Source organism: Lagenorhynchus albirostris, chromosome 11, assembly GCF_949774975.1.
Source record: "Lagenorhynchus albirostris chromosome 11, mLagAlb1.1, whole genome shotgun sequence".
Taxonomy (NCBI): domain Eukaryota; kingdom Metazoa; phylum Chordata; class Mammalia; order Artiodactyla; family Delphinidae; genus Lagenorhynchus; species Lagenorhynchus albirostris.
The window spans coordinates 69381938-69397453 of record NC_083105.1 but is presented as its reverse complement, the minus strand read 5'-3'; positions in this window follow the sequence as shown (position 1 = coordinate 69397453).

The window sequence follows — 15516 nt, the reverse complement described above, 5'->3', positions numbered from 1 at the left end:
GTAAAGAAAGTTGAGTTGTATATTATAATACATGGTAACTTTAAATGTTAGGGTTTCATATCACAGAACGTACACACTGGAAATTAAGTGACCCATTGTTTTGAAACTTCTGCTGTTCAGATACTTCCTTAAGCACTAGTTAGAGCTGATTTAAAGACAGGGGCGGGGACCTCAGATACTTCCTTAAGCACTAGTTAGAGCTGATTTAAAGACAGGGGCGGGGACCTCAAATGCCTTGTGTATGATTTGAGGTTCTGCTTCCATTACTTTTTATAAAAGCTTGGACAAGCCAAATTCCCAAACATTGGTCTGAAGATTGAGGGCTCATTTTACCATTACCTTTGGATCAGGTGGGTGTTTAATTTCTTGAAAAGTGGGAGAAAACAATACACTATAGCCAATAAAGTAACAGATTGATTTCAATCTGCTGTTTGATGAAAAAGTTTTTTTTTTTTTTTTTTTGGTACATCAGGTAGGTTTCAAAGTATGAATTTTCCACCATGGAAAATTATCTTCTACACTCTTGGAGAATATGAAATATATCTCATGTCTTCTTACAAACCTCACATAATTATTTAGTTTGCTTTGAGGAAGTAGATAGCAATCTTGGAAGAGTTCAGAGAGTCTTGTGACGGTGCAGCTGCCCAGTCAGCGGTCAGGCTGGTAGTGTCCCGAGGCAATGGCTTGGGAAGGACCACAAAGCCTGCCTGTTTCCTAAATGCCTGCCCACACTTTACCATTTCTTTCATCCAGCAACTTCCTCTTTTCCCTACTCCAGCCATTGCTCTTTCATGAAGGTCAAGTTCCCCCGCCTGGAGGTACTCCCTTTGTTACTTCCAGAAGGTGACCTAGAGCTAAATCCTGGCCAAATGGGAACCAGAGGGGATCAAACTTTTCATTCCTCCCTTCTTTCCCTTTCTTTCTTTCCCCTTTCTTTTTTCTATTTTATCTCCTTCAGAAAGAATTTATGATAGTGCTTCATTAATTCATTGACTTGGACGCTTTGGATAAGATTAGGTGATTTAGGGAGGGAGAGGAAGAATTCAGGGCATGACTCTTGCTTTTTTTCAGCCTCCAACAAATGAGTAGATACCTTCCTTCACGTGGTCAGCTCTGCTGGGTTTTCTTAACACCTTTCAAATTATCCAGATTTATTATGGGTTTCCCTATGAAAGATACTAGTAAGCCAGGGAGCAATGTGGAAGCAACTGGCTTCTCTCCCCCACCCCCATTTCCTGGGGAGGGAAGTCTTGATAATAAAAGCAGTAAGTTTCAAGAGTAGGATTATGGGCAGTCATTGAGTGGGAAACTTCATCCTCTTCAAAATAAAACGTGTGCTGAAAGAATGACTAAAAAACTTTGCTTAGTGTTTTCCTTTTGGTAGTGCATGATGCAGCAGATAAGAAGAAGATGGTTTTGGATAGATAAGAAACCCACTGATGGAGCCAAAAGAGATGCAGAATTAGGTGATAGCAAAGTAAAAAGAGAATTTTACAAGATACAAATGAGTATGTTTGAATGCAATGGAGTCCTTCAGGCATCTGCCTATATCCTCAGGCAGAAACTGTATAAATAAACCAGAACCATTAGGCCATTTTGAAAGCTCATCTAAAATTGTTATGTCTATTTAATCACACTTTCATTTTAGGAAGATAATAGAATCTGCCAGAACATTTGAGAAGAGAACATAAATAGTGATCAAATTTGTTGTCTTATACAAGATTTCTGTCTATTATCTATCTATCTATCTATCTATCTATCTATCTATCTATCTATCATCTATTGACTTAATTTCTGCTGTGAATTTAGAAAACTTGATGGTGTCAGAGTTGTCCTAAAACTAATGCAACTGGCATGACATTTCTCCAGACTAGTCTCTACTAGGCCACATTCTATGTTTTGGTTTTCAGGCATGCTAGAAATTTTTCTCCTCCTCCCTTAAAATGCTAGCCGTCATTCTGACCACTGTTCTCATGCGTAAACTTCATTATTCTTGCTGTATTATAAATAAACTTAAGAAGAACATTCCAGAGAACAGGACTGAAAATGAGAAGGGTAGAAAGTTGCCTGCAAGGGCGGAAAGAGTAAGTAAAATGGAAATTGGCTAAGTCAGAAAGAGAAAAACAAATACCGTATGCTAACACACATATATGGAATCTAAAAAAAAAGGTTCTGAAGAACCTATGGGCAGGACAGGAATAAAGACAGAGACGTAGAGAATGGACTTGAGGACACAGGGAGGGGGAAGGGTAAGCTGGGATGAATTGAGGGAGTGGCATTGACATATATACATTACCAAATATAAAATAGATAGCTAGTGGGAAGCAGCGGCATAGCACAGGGAGACCAGCTAGCTCAGTGCTTTGTGACCACCTAGGGGGTGGGATAGGGAGGGTGGGAGGGAGACGCAAAAGGGAGGAGATATGGGGATATATGTATATGTATAGATGATTCACTTTGTTGTAAAGCAGAAACTAACACACCTTTGTAAAGCAATTATACTCCAATAAAGATGTTAAAAAAATGGAAATTGGGGTCTTGTAATATTCCACTTTATAATTTTGTCAATAGCTATTGCCATAGTTATCTTAGAGGAGAATAAAGGAAGAAGTTACATGATAGATGATCTTATGTGCTTCCTCATACCTACTGATGTGTGAGGAAGTACATTCAGTGGAACATGGATTACCATTAATTGATGTGGGTTTTGGAGACCTCTTTCCTAAGAGAAGCCTCGGTTTTAAGATTGGAAGGTGGTTGTATTAAAGAGCAATGTTTTGTCTTTTGTTTCTGTCACCATGAGAGAGACTGAGGTGGGATACGCAGTGTATGTGGGGAGGAAAAACCAATCTTAAAAATCTTATAGGTATAAAGAGCAAAAACTTCCCTCTGCAATCCTGGTTCTAGAAGAAATATCAGTGTAACTATGGTACATAATAACTATAATAATAGGTTCCTGAATCACTGAACAGTACTGCCTTATTCTTTTGTTCTTGCTGTTAGATTTTTTTATTCCTTGTTAAACATTTAACTCTTCATAGGCATGGGCTTTATGGGTTTAAATACCAAGCTAGATCTTTGTACAAATCCATCATTAGAACGAATTTGTAGAAGTGGAATTGCTAGGGATTTTGATACTTATAGACAATCTGCAATCCACCAGGGTTATACTGATTTATATGGTCACCAGTAGTGTTTTTTCCCTCAAATACTTGCCAATAATAAGTATTCTAGGACTTCCCTGGTGGCGCAGTGGTTAAGTGTTCGCCTGCCAATGTAGGGGACACGGGTTCAATCTCTGTTCTGGGAAGATCCCACACGTGGTGGAGCAACTAAGCCTGTGTGCCACAACTACTGAGCCTGCACTCTAGAGCCTGCGGGCCACAGCTACTGAGCCCATGTGCTACAACTACTGAAGCCTGCACTCCCTAGAGACTGTGCTCTGCAACGAGAAGCCACCGCAATGAGAAGCCTGCGCACCACGGTGAAGAGTAGCCCCTGCTCAACGCAACTAGAGAAAGCCTGTACACAGAAACGAAGACCCAATGCAGCCAAAAAATAAAAATAAAAAAAGGTATTCTAATTCTTTTCAATATTTGTTAGTGTCAGAGGCGAAAGATTAGGTACCTAATTTAATTTTCTTAGCTTTTTGAAGCAAATACTTTATTTTCATTTATTCAGTTTTTTTGCAATAAAGCATTTAGGCTACAAATTTTCCTCTGAGCATAGCTTTTACCATTTCTTTGGATAGTTAGCTCCCACTGTTGTTATTCTTTAAATAGTTAATATTGATAATTAAAATTTTTCTTAGCTCAAATTACTCATGAGTGTTTTAAAATTGCTGTATAATTGTTCTTAGTTGAAATTAAGCTATAAAACATTTTTAAAAAGCCACACCATGAGGCCCATGTTATGGCACTTTTTTTTGAAGTTTTCCTTATAGCGTTTCATTTTATGTTTTGGTAAACATTCCAAGGATATTTACAGTTTGCAGATTTTGGTAGGCATCTATTGCTAAGGCTTCTAATGTTATCCAAAACCATTACATTCCTTTTTATTGTTTATTTAATCAGTCAGAGATAAGCCCACTGACAATTGCAATCTTAAAAATTATTTGTTGTGTTTTTGCTTTATATATTTTGATATTTGGCATGTTTGTATTTAGTCCTGTAATATCTTCACTGTAGAGTATAACTATCTGACAAAATAGCTCTCTTTTCTTCACTTTTGACTTGAATTCTACTCTGTCTGATATTAATAGGACTACTTCTTTCTTCTTCTTTTGAATACTTTTATGCCATTTTAATTTAGTGTGTCCTGTAAATAATATACACAATTGTGGTTTTGTGTGTGTGTGTGTGTGGGGAGTGTTTGTTTGTTTATTTATTTTGCCTAACTAGAGAGAGTGTTTGGCTTTCACAGAGGAGTTTGATTCATTTACTTTTCTCATGATGATTGATATGTTTGACTTTACTTCTGCATCTTATTTTATGTCTGCATGCTGCCCTCTCTTTTGTTCTTTTCCTATCTTTGCTGTACTGATTAGATTTTCTTAGGTTTTTTTGCCACCACTTTGGAAGTTATGAGCTCCATATTTATATAACTATTGGCTAGCTTAAAAATTTAAATAACATATTTCAACCTATATTTATTTATCAACATAAAGGCTGAAACAGTATCTACTTATTATTTAATAGCAGTGTATGAAAATTAATGTTTTTTAAAAACACTATGCCATCAGTTTTTCTTAAAAAGTTTTGGGTTATTAGATCTTAAGGCAATCCATATCAGGGCATAATGGAGAAAAACACGAGAGATATACTAGAAAGATTGAAGTTGTTTATAAACAATGTTAGAGTTAAGAGTGAAAAAATTATATTAGGTAGCTAGAGCAAAGGGGTTAATTTGAGGAATAATCTATATGAATAAAATTAAAGATTTCATTATTATTTTAAGTTGATATGGCGGGATATATTTTCAACATCTGGGTTTGTTTGGGATGGTCTGATTTAACATAGAGGCCATGTAGTAGGGCCACCAGAGAGAGGCAACTCAGTGACGTCATCCTCCAGACTGGTCACCTGTGTGGGTTTGCAACAGAGATTCTTGATGCAAGCAGGTCTCAGTGAAACCTGATCCAAGATGAGCAGAAATGGAGTCTTACCTATTTCCTGATGCACAATTGGCAACTCAGAATAACCTATTAGAGCACAATAAAGTTAGATATACTGTAGGGACCAGGTAAACGCACTCCACAAATCCTAGGGCTCAGAGTTGAGATTTAATCTGATGGCTAGGAATGCATTTCTGGTTCCCAAGAAAGAAGTAAAGTCTGGACCAAACGGCGTCTATTATAGTTCTCTGTCTCCATTAGGTCCTTGGAAAATTCTAAGAAGAATCATACATTTCTCACTCTTGTGTTCACTTTAGGAAATGTACTCAAATATAGGATTTATGGTATGCACAGGCAGTATTGCTTCCATAAAACATTTTGTTTAAATTCTAGTTATTAGGATTTTAATTCCACACAGATGTAGTTCTTATGAAGCATTCTATCCACTCAAGAAAGAGTCATGATTTGGGGCCATCTGTGGTATATTTAGGTGTGCCTGAACTGTTTCCTGTAAAACTACAGAAAAATTCTACTCCATTTTTTTTCTGATTTTACAGGCATCTCTTTAATCAGTTAATAAGATCTATGGTGAAACTATGACTTGCCTGACCAGTCCTCTGTTTACTGAAAAGGTTAAAATGATCTAAGAACATTATTTTGGAAATGAACCAATGCTTGCCTCAATGGGAGTCAAAGCAAAAGGAAGAATCCGGAAGTATCAGTTAAATGTAGTGAGTGGGTGTACGTGTGTGTGGGGTGTATGTGAGGAGGTGCAGGGCAGGGATAAGTTCTTAATTGATCTTAAGGAAAGCAAGTGAAGAAGGGTATTAGGCCACTGAGTTTGGTTTCAGGCATGTTTAGTGTCTGTAACAATTTTTAGTAGAAAACCTCTTAGACTATCGCAAAATGTTTCTAAAACAGGGCTATTATCATATAATATAACTGTTACCCAACCAAATGATAATATTTGGAATATGAGCATTAAGTATCCTACCTCCTATTATCCAACTATCTAAAATGCTATTCAATTTCCTTGGTGAGGCGTTTCTCTTATTCCTCAAATCAGAGTGTTTTTGTCCTTTCATTTGACTTCCCACAATATGTTGTTTATATACCCATTGTAGCATTTTATGAGGTATAATCTACATACAATAAAATTCACTCTTTTTAAGTGTACAGTTTGGTGCAAATGTGTACAGCTATGTAACTATCTTTACATTCAAGGTACAGAACATTTCCATCATCCTCTCAAGCCCCTTTATACCTCCATCTACCCCAATATCCCAGCAGCCAGTGCTCTTTTTTTCTGTCCTCACAGGTTTTTTTTTTTTTTTTTTTTGTAATTTAAATGTCTTAGGAAGGAAACGTTGCATAGATCCTGTATGATGCACAGGTTAAAAGAATGGATCTGTCTCTATATAATTTTGCATTTTATAGACTATCTTATCAATAGAATCATACAGTTTGTAGTATTTTTAGTCTTTTAGCTTCTTTTCCTTAGCATAATGCTTTTGAAAGTCATCCATGTCATTGCATGTGTCCAAAGTTCAATCTTTGTTATTGTTGTGCAGTATTCCATTTTATGGATATACCATAATTTGTTCCATGTTAATTATCTTCATTAAAAATAACCCTGTTGGACTTCCCTGGTGGTGCAGTAGTTAAGAATCCACCTGTCAATGCAGGGGACATGGGTTTGAGCCCTGGTCTGGGAGGATTCCACATGCCGTGGAGCAACTCAGCCCATGTGCCGCAACTCCTGAGCCTACACTCTAGAGCCCGTGCTCCATAGCAAGAGAAGCCACCACAATGAAAAGCCTGCGTACCGCAACAAAGAGTCGCCCTTGCTCGCCGCAACTAGAGAAAGCCTGCGTGCAGCAACAAAGGCCCAATGCAGCCAAAAATAAATATAAATAAATAACCCTGTTACCTGTAGGCATAAGGTGACCATTTACCTTAAGCTAAGCGTGTCATGGGTGCTGGGGATAAAAAAGTTAATTAAGACATAGTTCTGATACTTCTGAGATTTTTATATAAACAGAAGATGTTAATATAATAAGGCTGGGACAGGGTGAGTTATGTTCTATGAGTATAGAGAAGGGACATTTAGAATAAATTGAGCCTTTCAAGAGAATAAGAATTAGCATAGCAAAGAAAGGTGGAGAAAAGCAGGACAAGGAGAGGAACGAGCCTGAATAAAGGCATGAAGACAGATAATAGCATAGAAAATGCTAGGAACTTAACTAGAGCATTAAGTTTAAAGCCTGAGCTGGCAAAGAAGGCTAAGAAAATATGTAGTAGCTAGAACTTGGGAGACTTTAAATGTCATGGAAGGAGCTTATTCTTTATTATGTCATGTGAGGGAGTCTTTGATGTATTTTAAGATGGGAGAGACAGTCTGATTTGCATGTTAGACTAAATTCAGTGTGGCAAATGGAGTACAAAAAACCAGTTTTAGGTGGTCTTTGCCTTATTGCTGGCCAGTAATAATGAGGACCTGAATCAGAACAGGAGTCTAAAGGGTAGAGAAGTGAGAATCAATCTGAGAAATCTTTAGAAAAGAACTTTGTTATTGAGTGGTTGTAGATAGAAAAGCATAGAGAGACAGAGAGGATGACTCCCATGTTTCCAGAAAGGATGTTTGGATGGATATTTGTGTAGGTTTGAGGAAGGGAGGTAACTTTAGTTTTGGATATAGTGGGCTTGAGATGTCTATTGTGTTTTCAAGAGGAGATTTTTAGTAGGCATTTTTGTTTATGAATCATGACGATGTGTGAAGATAAGGCTGAGTTTAGGAATAATTAGCATGTAAGTAAAATACATGGAAATTGAAGAGTTAAAGTTCTTGGAGAGTAGGGACAAAAATCCTACTTATGTCTGTGTTTTTCATGGCTTATAACACAGAGGCTGAAATGGAGAAGATGCTCCAAAATATTTGTTGAGAAGATGAATAGATGCTTATTTCCAAATTAAATTCTGTCTTATGCCCTGCACACTAGAATTCATGGGATTTAGACTATAACTAAGGCATGGAATTGCATGACCTATTTAAAGGCAGCTGGATAATATTCTCTATCTATGGCAGATAGAGCTTTGTGCAATGAACACACAATAACCTTATAGTTATTTTCTGCTTCTGGGTTGTTGAGGGAAAGAGAGAAGGCCACCTGGAGCCTGGGCTGCACGGATTGCCAAACCACCACTATGTCTACCGTTTAGTTCTACCCTGATTAGGCCAGAACTGGGTAAATGAATGTTTAATCTTGCATCTTTCCACATAAACAGATGTTCTTACCCACAGATAAATTTAGAAAACTGTGTGGTTTTATAGAAAAGGGAGGCTATTTTTTCCAGTTAGGAAAAAGGTGGCTGCATATCTTTACTCTTAAAGACATGTTCATTTTTCAAAACCCAGGTAAAACCAATCCCAGCTCTTCCAAGAAGTCTTCTCAGATATTGCCAGTTGGAATTAATCTCTATCTACCATTTACTCTTATATTATTTGTTTTGGAAGCTGCCCGATACATTGGAAAGAGCCTGGATTTTGGAGTTGGGTAGTCATAGGTTCTATTTTGGTGTTGGTAGTTACTAAACTTCTCTGAATCTCACTCTCCTTATCTGTAAATTACCTGTAATGATGCATATTGGGGTGGGAGGGGGTCTGTTAAATAATCGTTTCCTATTCTTAAATCCCAAACCTTGAAAGACACATATAGGAGAGAGATGGACCTAAAATACTGTGTGTTCCTTCCTAATTCATTAATCAGTTAAACCTCTCCTTCTTTTGCAAGAGATTGATGAAAAAGCTGTTAGTGCAAGTCATATACTTTTCTTTCCTTCAGAGTAGAGTAGAAGTGGGGAATAAATCGTCCCTCATAAAAATACCTGCTTTTAAGTTTATTTATCTGAAGGGCTACGAATAGCATGAGGGATGTGGGGAGCCCAAGAGAGGGGCAGGCAGGATAAAGCTTCTGTCTTTCTTTCCTTAGAGCTCTTTATAGCACTAAGTATTGTGCTTTAATATGCAGGTTATCATTTGATATTTGTTGAAATGAGTTAGAAACAAATTTGTTTCATTAATGTTAGATATTGAATTTCTCTCCAGAATTATTATGCTTCTTTTCCTATATGATCTTTAGACATGGTAGGTCTATACAATTTGTTTTTCTTTCTTACTTAAAAGTAACTCCTAATTTGAAGTATAGATATACGTACAGAAACATATAAAAATCACAAATATACAGCTTGAGGAATCATGACAAATTGAACACACCTGTGTAACCATCACCCAGATGAAACAATAGAACTCTACCTGCATCCTGGAATACCCTCTTGAGTCCCTTCCAGAGGTAACGATTAGCTTTATTGTTAACCTTATATTAACTTTGTCTTTTTTTTTTAACATCTTTATTACAGTATAATTGCTTTACAATGTGTTAGTTTCTGCTGTATAACGAAGTGCATCAGCTTAACTTTGTTTTTGAAGTGTGTATGTGTGTGGTCTTATTCAGGTTATGTGTATTAGATGCATTTACTTCATTTTCTATAAAAGTAATGTGTTCATTTGCTGTATCATTTTCTATTGTATAAAGGTATTACCATTTATATATTGAATCTACTGTTAATGGACATTTGGATGGTTTCCAGTACTCTGCTATTATGAATAAACTTGCAATGAAGAGTCTTAAACATTTTTTGGATATTTATCTTGAGTACATACATAAGAGGGAGATTGCTGGGACACAGTGTAAGTATATATTTAGCTTCAGTAGATAATGCAAAAATAATTTTCCTGGTTGTACCAATTTACATTCCCACTAGCCTTGTATGAGAATTCTATTGTCCCATATTGTCACCAACACTGGGTAATCTCAAGCTTCTGAATATTAGCTACTCTGTTGAGCATGTAGTGATATCTCATTGTTGTTTGAGTTTGCATTTATCTGATGATTAATAAAGTTAAGCATATATTCATCACAATTTTTTTTGTCACTTGGCATTCTATCATGTGAAATTCTTGTTCATGACTTTCACCTATTTTATGAGGTTATCTGTATTTTATTATTAATTTTCAATCTAATTTAGAACTCATTTTTTTATGATTAGTGCTTTTTCATGTCCTAGTTTAATAAAGTATTGCCTACCTTATGTCATTAAGATATACTTGTCTGTTACCTTCTGGAAGCTTCCCCTCCCTCTATTACATATACATCTACATTAATCCCAGAATTGATTTTCTGTGTATGGTATGAGATAGGGTCTAGGTTCATTTTTTATACGAATAACCAGTTGAGCAGGACTCTTTATTAAATTGAACATCTTTTAAATTTCCCCATTGTTCCTTGGTTTCCCTTTGTCATACATCAATAGTCTATATATAGAGATCTGTTTCTGGACTTCCTATTATATTCCATTGTTCTGTTGATTTATTCTTGATTACCACAATGTTTTAAAGCTATAGATTTGCAATGTCCTGATGTCTTGTGTCATAAGTCTTCTAGTTTTTCTTTCAGATTGTTGGTTATTCTTAGCCCACAGCATTTCCATGTAAATTTTAGACTTATCTTGTCAATTTCTGCAAAAAAATCTGTTGGCATATTAAAATTATTTTTAAATTTTTGGGATAATTTTATACCTACAGAAAAATTCCATAGATAACAGGGAGAATTCTCATATGTCCCTCATCCAGTTTCTCAAAATAACATCTTACATATTACTATGGTACATTTATCAAAGCTAAGAAACTGACAGTGATATATTATTGTTAACTAAACTCCAGACTTTATTTGGATTTCACCAGTTTTTTCCATTAATGTCCTCTTTCTTTCCAGGATTCAATTCAGCATACCACATTGCATTTTGTTGTCATGTCTGTCTAGTCTCCTCTGGTCAATGATGGTTTCTCAGCCTTTATTTTTCATCATGATTTTGATAGTCTTAAGGAGTACTGACTAATTATTCTGTAGAGTGTTTCCCATCTCAGGTTTTCTCTTGTTTTTCTTATGATTATTCCGGGGTTTTGGTAAAGAATACAACAGAGTTGAGTGCACTTCTCATCACATTATATCAGGGAGTACATGATACACACATGAAATTGCTGGTGATGTTAACCTTCATCACTTGGTTAAAGTAGTGTTTGCCAGGTTTCACCATTTTAAAGTTATATTTTTTTCTTTTCTTACACCATTCTTTGGAAGTGAGTCATTAAGTCTGGCCCAACCTGGTGGTGGTGGTGAGGGGGTGGTATTAACCTCTACCTCGTGATTCACATATTATTTGGAATTCTTCTGTAAGAAAGATTTGTTTCTTTTCTATTTACTCATTCATTCATTCATCCATTTATTCATATCAGTAGGGACTCATGTATGTTTACATTATATTTTGGGTTATAATCCAATACCACTTTACTTATTTTGTTGCTCAGATTGTCCCAGCTTTGGCCAAGGAGAAATTTTTCAGCTTGGTTCCTGTGTCCCTTTGATGTCCCTATAATTTTGTTTTTGAAGCATTTACTTACTTTTTGGCACTGTTAGATGCTCCAGGCCCATCTTTTATATGCCCTGCCTCAGACCTAGAATCAGTGATTTCTCCAATGGGCCCTTGTTCCTTTTATTGGAGAGTGATATTTAGAAACCAAGATCTGGGCATTTGGTATGCTTATTGTTACCATTGCTTCTAGGCCCTCTCAGTGAATAGTACTGAATATAATATATTTATATATGCAGACACACATGCAGACACATACATATACACACAAATGTATGTATATATGTATATCTATGTATACTAACCCATGCATATACACATTTACAATTGTTCTGCATCTATGCATCTGTGTATATATATGTATATATATATATACATATATATATACACATATATATATATGCTAAACATGAGTTTATACGGATATTTCTGACTTATTAATTTAAATCCAAAAACCTGACAGTAAATGTTGGCAAGGTTGCAGATCAACAGGAACTTTCATTAAATGCTGGTAGTAACGAAAATAGTACAACCATTTTGGAAAACATTTGGCAGTTCTTATAAAGTTAAACACAGACCCACCATACCACGCAGCAAGCACACTCCTAGGAATTTACCAGAGTGACTTGAAAATTTATGTCCCAACAAAAGCTGCTAAATGTTTCTAACAGCTTTATTCCTAATTGCTAAAAACTGGAAGCAACCAAGTTGTCCTTTAACAAGGGAATAGATAAACTGACACATCCATGCCATGAACTACTATTCAGCTACAAAAATGAATGAGCTACTGATTCATACATTGACATAAGTGAATCTTTAATGCTTTCTATTAAGTGAAAGAAGCTATACCCAAAAGACTACTTAGTGTATGATTTCACTCATATGACATTCTGGAAAAGGTAAAACTGTAAGGAATGAAGACAGATTAGTGGTTGCCAGTGTTTAGGGGTGGGGGATGGTTGACTACAAAGAGACCTACAGAGGAACTATAGGGTGAAAGAACTGTTCTGGAGTGATGGACACATGACTGTAAGCATTTGTCAAGACTCAGAACTATATATTACAAAAAGTGAGTATTAATGTGTGCAAACTAATTCACACATTTGAAAATTGATGTTTTGACTAAAAATTATAAGGCTACACGCAAGGAACTGTACATAAACACTGTACTCTAGTTGATGAATTTCCTTCTCATAGATAGAGCACACAATTCTGAAACTGCTTTAGTTGTATACTTGTTAAACAAATAAGTAAATAGATAATAGATGGTGAATACCAGGTTTCTCACCAGGGGAAGGATTACAGATAAACAAGCAAGGAAGACTAAAATGAACCGGGTAGTAATGGATTAGAGTCAGAAATATCAGTATAAACTCATGTTTAGCTCTATATACTTCTTATTATATTCACATTTATTAGTATGAAGTTGTTTATAATCCTTTTATTAATGTCTGTAGGGTATATAGTGATGTCTAAATTTTAGTTTTTAATATATTGGTAAGTTATGGTTCCCATCTACTTTTTTCTTGGTAGTTTTACTAGAGGTTTATTAACTTTATTAGACTTTTGAATAAACCGGCTTTTGGCTTTATTGATTCTATTGTATATTTGTTTTATATTATATTGTTAATTTGTTTTTATCTTCATATATTTTTCTATTTTAAACTTATTGTTCTTTTTTCTGACATTGAAATAGACACTTGGACAATTATTTTAAGCCTTTATTTTTCCTAATAAATGCATTCAAGACTATAAATTTCCCTGTAAGCACTGCTGCATCTCACAAATTTTGAGACATTATGGTTTTTGTTTACCATTTAGTTAAAGATATTTCTAATTTCTATTATAATTTCTTCTTCTATCCCTAAGTTATTTGTAAATAAATTAATTTCCTAAAATTACATCTTTAAATAATATTTTTATTATGATTTTTAATTTAATTTCACTACATTAGAGAATACTCTGTATGTTTTTAAACTTAGAGATTTGTTAAACTTTTCTTTTGGCTCAGTATATGTTTGATTTTGGTACGTGTTCCTCGTACACTTGAAAAGAATGTGCATACTGGCATTTGTAGGTGGAATGGTCTATATATATGTTAATTAGGTTAAGTTCTATGCATGTTATTTGTAGCACTCAACTCAGTATTCTTAATAAGATTTTAGCAGCTTGCTCTAACAGTTACTGAGAAGAATGTGTTAAGGTCTACCACTCTTTTGGATTTATCTATTTATCCTTTAATTCTGTTATTTGCTTTATACATTTTATTTTATTTTTTAAATTTATTTTTATTGAAGTGTTATTAGGTGCAAACAAATTAAAAATTATATCTTATTGGTACATTGAACTATGTATCATTATGATTTGTCCATTTTATCTCTTATAATGCTTCCTATTCTAAAATCTACTTTATTTGATATTAATATAGCTACACTAGCTTACTTTTTATCAATATTTTCATTACATAAACACATACATGTACAGTTTACCCTTGAACAATTCAGGGGTTAGGAACGCCGACCCTCTGTGCTGCTGAAAACTTGCATATAATTTATAGCCGGCCCCCTGTATCCATAGTTCCTCCATAGCCACAGTACTGCATCTGCAGATTCAACCAACCATGAATTGTGTCGTACTGTAGTACTTATTATTGAAAAAGATCTGCATATAAGTGGACTTGCACTGTTCAAACCCATGTTACACAAGGGTCAACTGTGTGTGTGTGTGTGTGTGTGTGTGTATGTATACATATATATTTTTCTACATTTCTGTATTCTAAAATTTGACGTCTGTCTCCTAAAGCATCATAAAGTTTATTTTTTAATGCAAGGTTTCACTTATACTTAATTGGAGTATTTAGCTTATTTTCAATAAAAAGTTACAGATGTATTTGTATTTACATTTATGATTTGTTTTCTGTTTGTTCCAAGTCTTCTATGTTTCTTTGTTTTTAATCTTTTCTTAACTTCTTTTGAATTAAATCTTTTTTATTTTTTATTTCCCCTCTCTGTTGACTGCTTAGTTACATATAATTTTGCTTTTTGTTTGATAGTTACTCTAGAGATTTCAACATAGTCTTGACTCATTAATGTCTAATTAAATTAGTACTTTTATCATTTCCCAGATAATGAAATGATCTTAGAACACTTTAACTCCATTTTCTCCCTCACATCTTTTATTATTGTTGTCATGTATTTTTATTCTATAGGTTTTTAAGCCCACAGACATTATTGTTATTTCATACTCTCTATGTTAATTTAGATGCACTTACATTTCTACCCTTTATATTGTTCTTTATTCCTTCCTGCATTTTCATACTATCATCTTGTTCCTCCTTCCTGAAGTACTTGCTTTAATGTTTCCTTTAATATGGATCTAATTTTATTTGCCTGAGAATGTCTTTTTTGCCTTTGCTTTTGATAAATATTTTTGTTGGAAACAGATTCTAGATTGGCATTTAGTAATTAGTTATTTTCCCTCAGCACTTGTAATTTTCATTATTGTCATCTGGATTCCATTGTTTTTGCTAAGTAGTCAGCCCTCAGTCTTTTTTAAAAAATTTTATTGAAGTATAGCTGATTTACAATGTGTTAATTTCTGCTGTACAGCAAAGTGATTCTTATACACATATATATTCTTTTTCAAATTCTTTTCCATTATGGTTTATCATAGGATATTGAATATAGCTCCCTGTGCTATAAAGTAAGACCTTGTTGTTTATCCATTTTATACATAATTGTTCAGTCAGCCCTCAGTCTTACTTTTTAAAGGAAATATTTCTTTTTTTTCCCCCTCTAGTTGCTTCAAAATTCTCTTGTCTTTGGTTTTCAGTAGTTTTACTATCATTCTTAGGTATAGTTTTCTTCAAACTTATTCTGATTAGGATTTGTAGCACTTTTCAATTTTGTGGCTTGGTA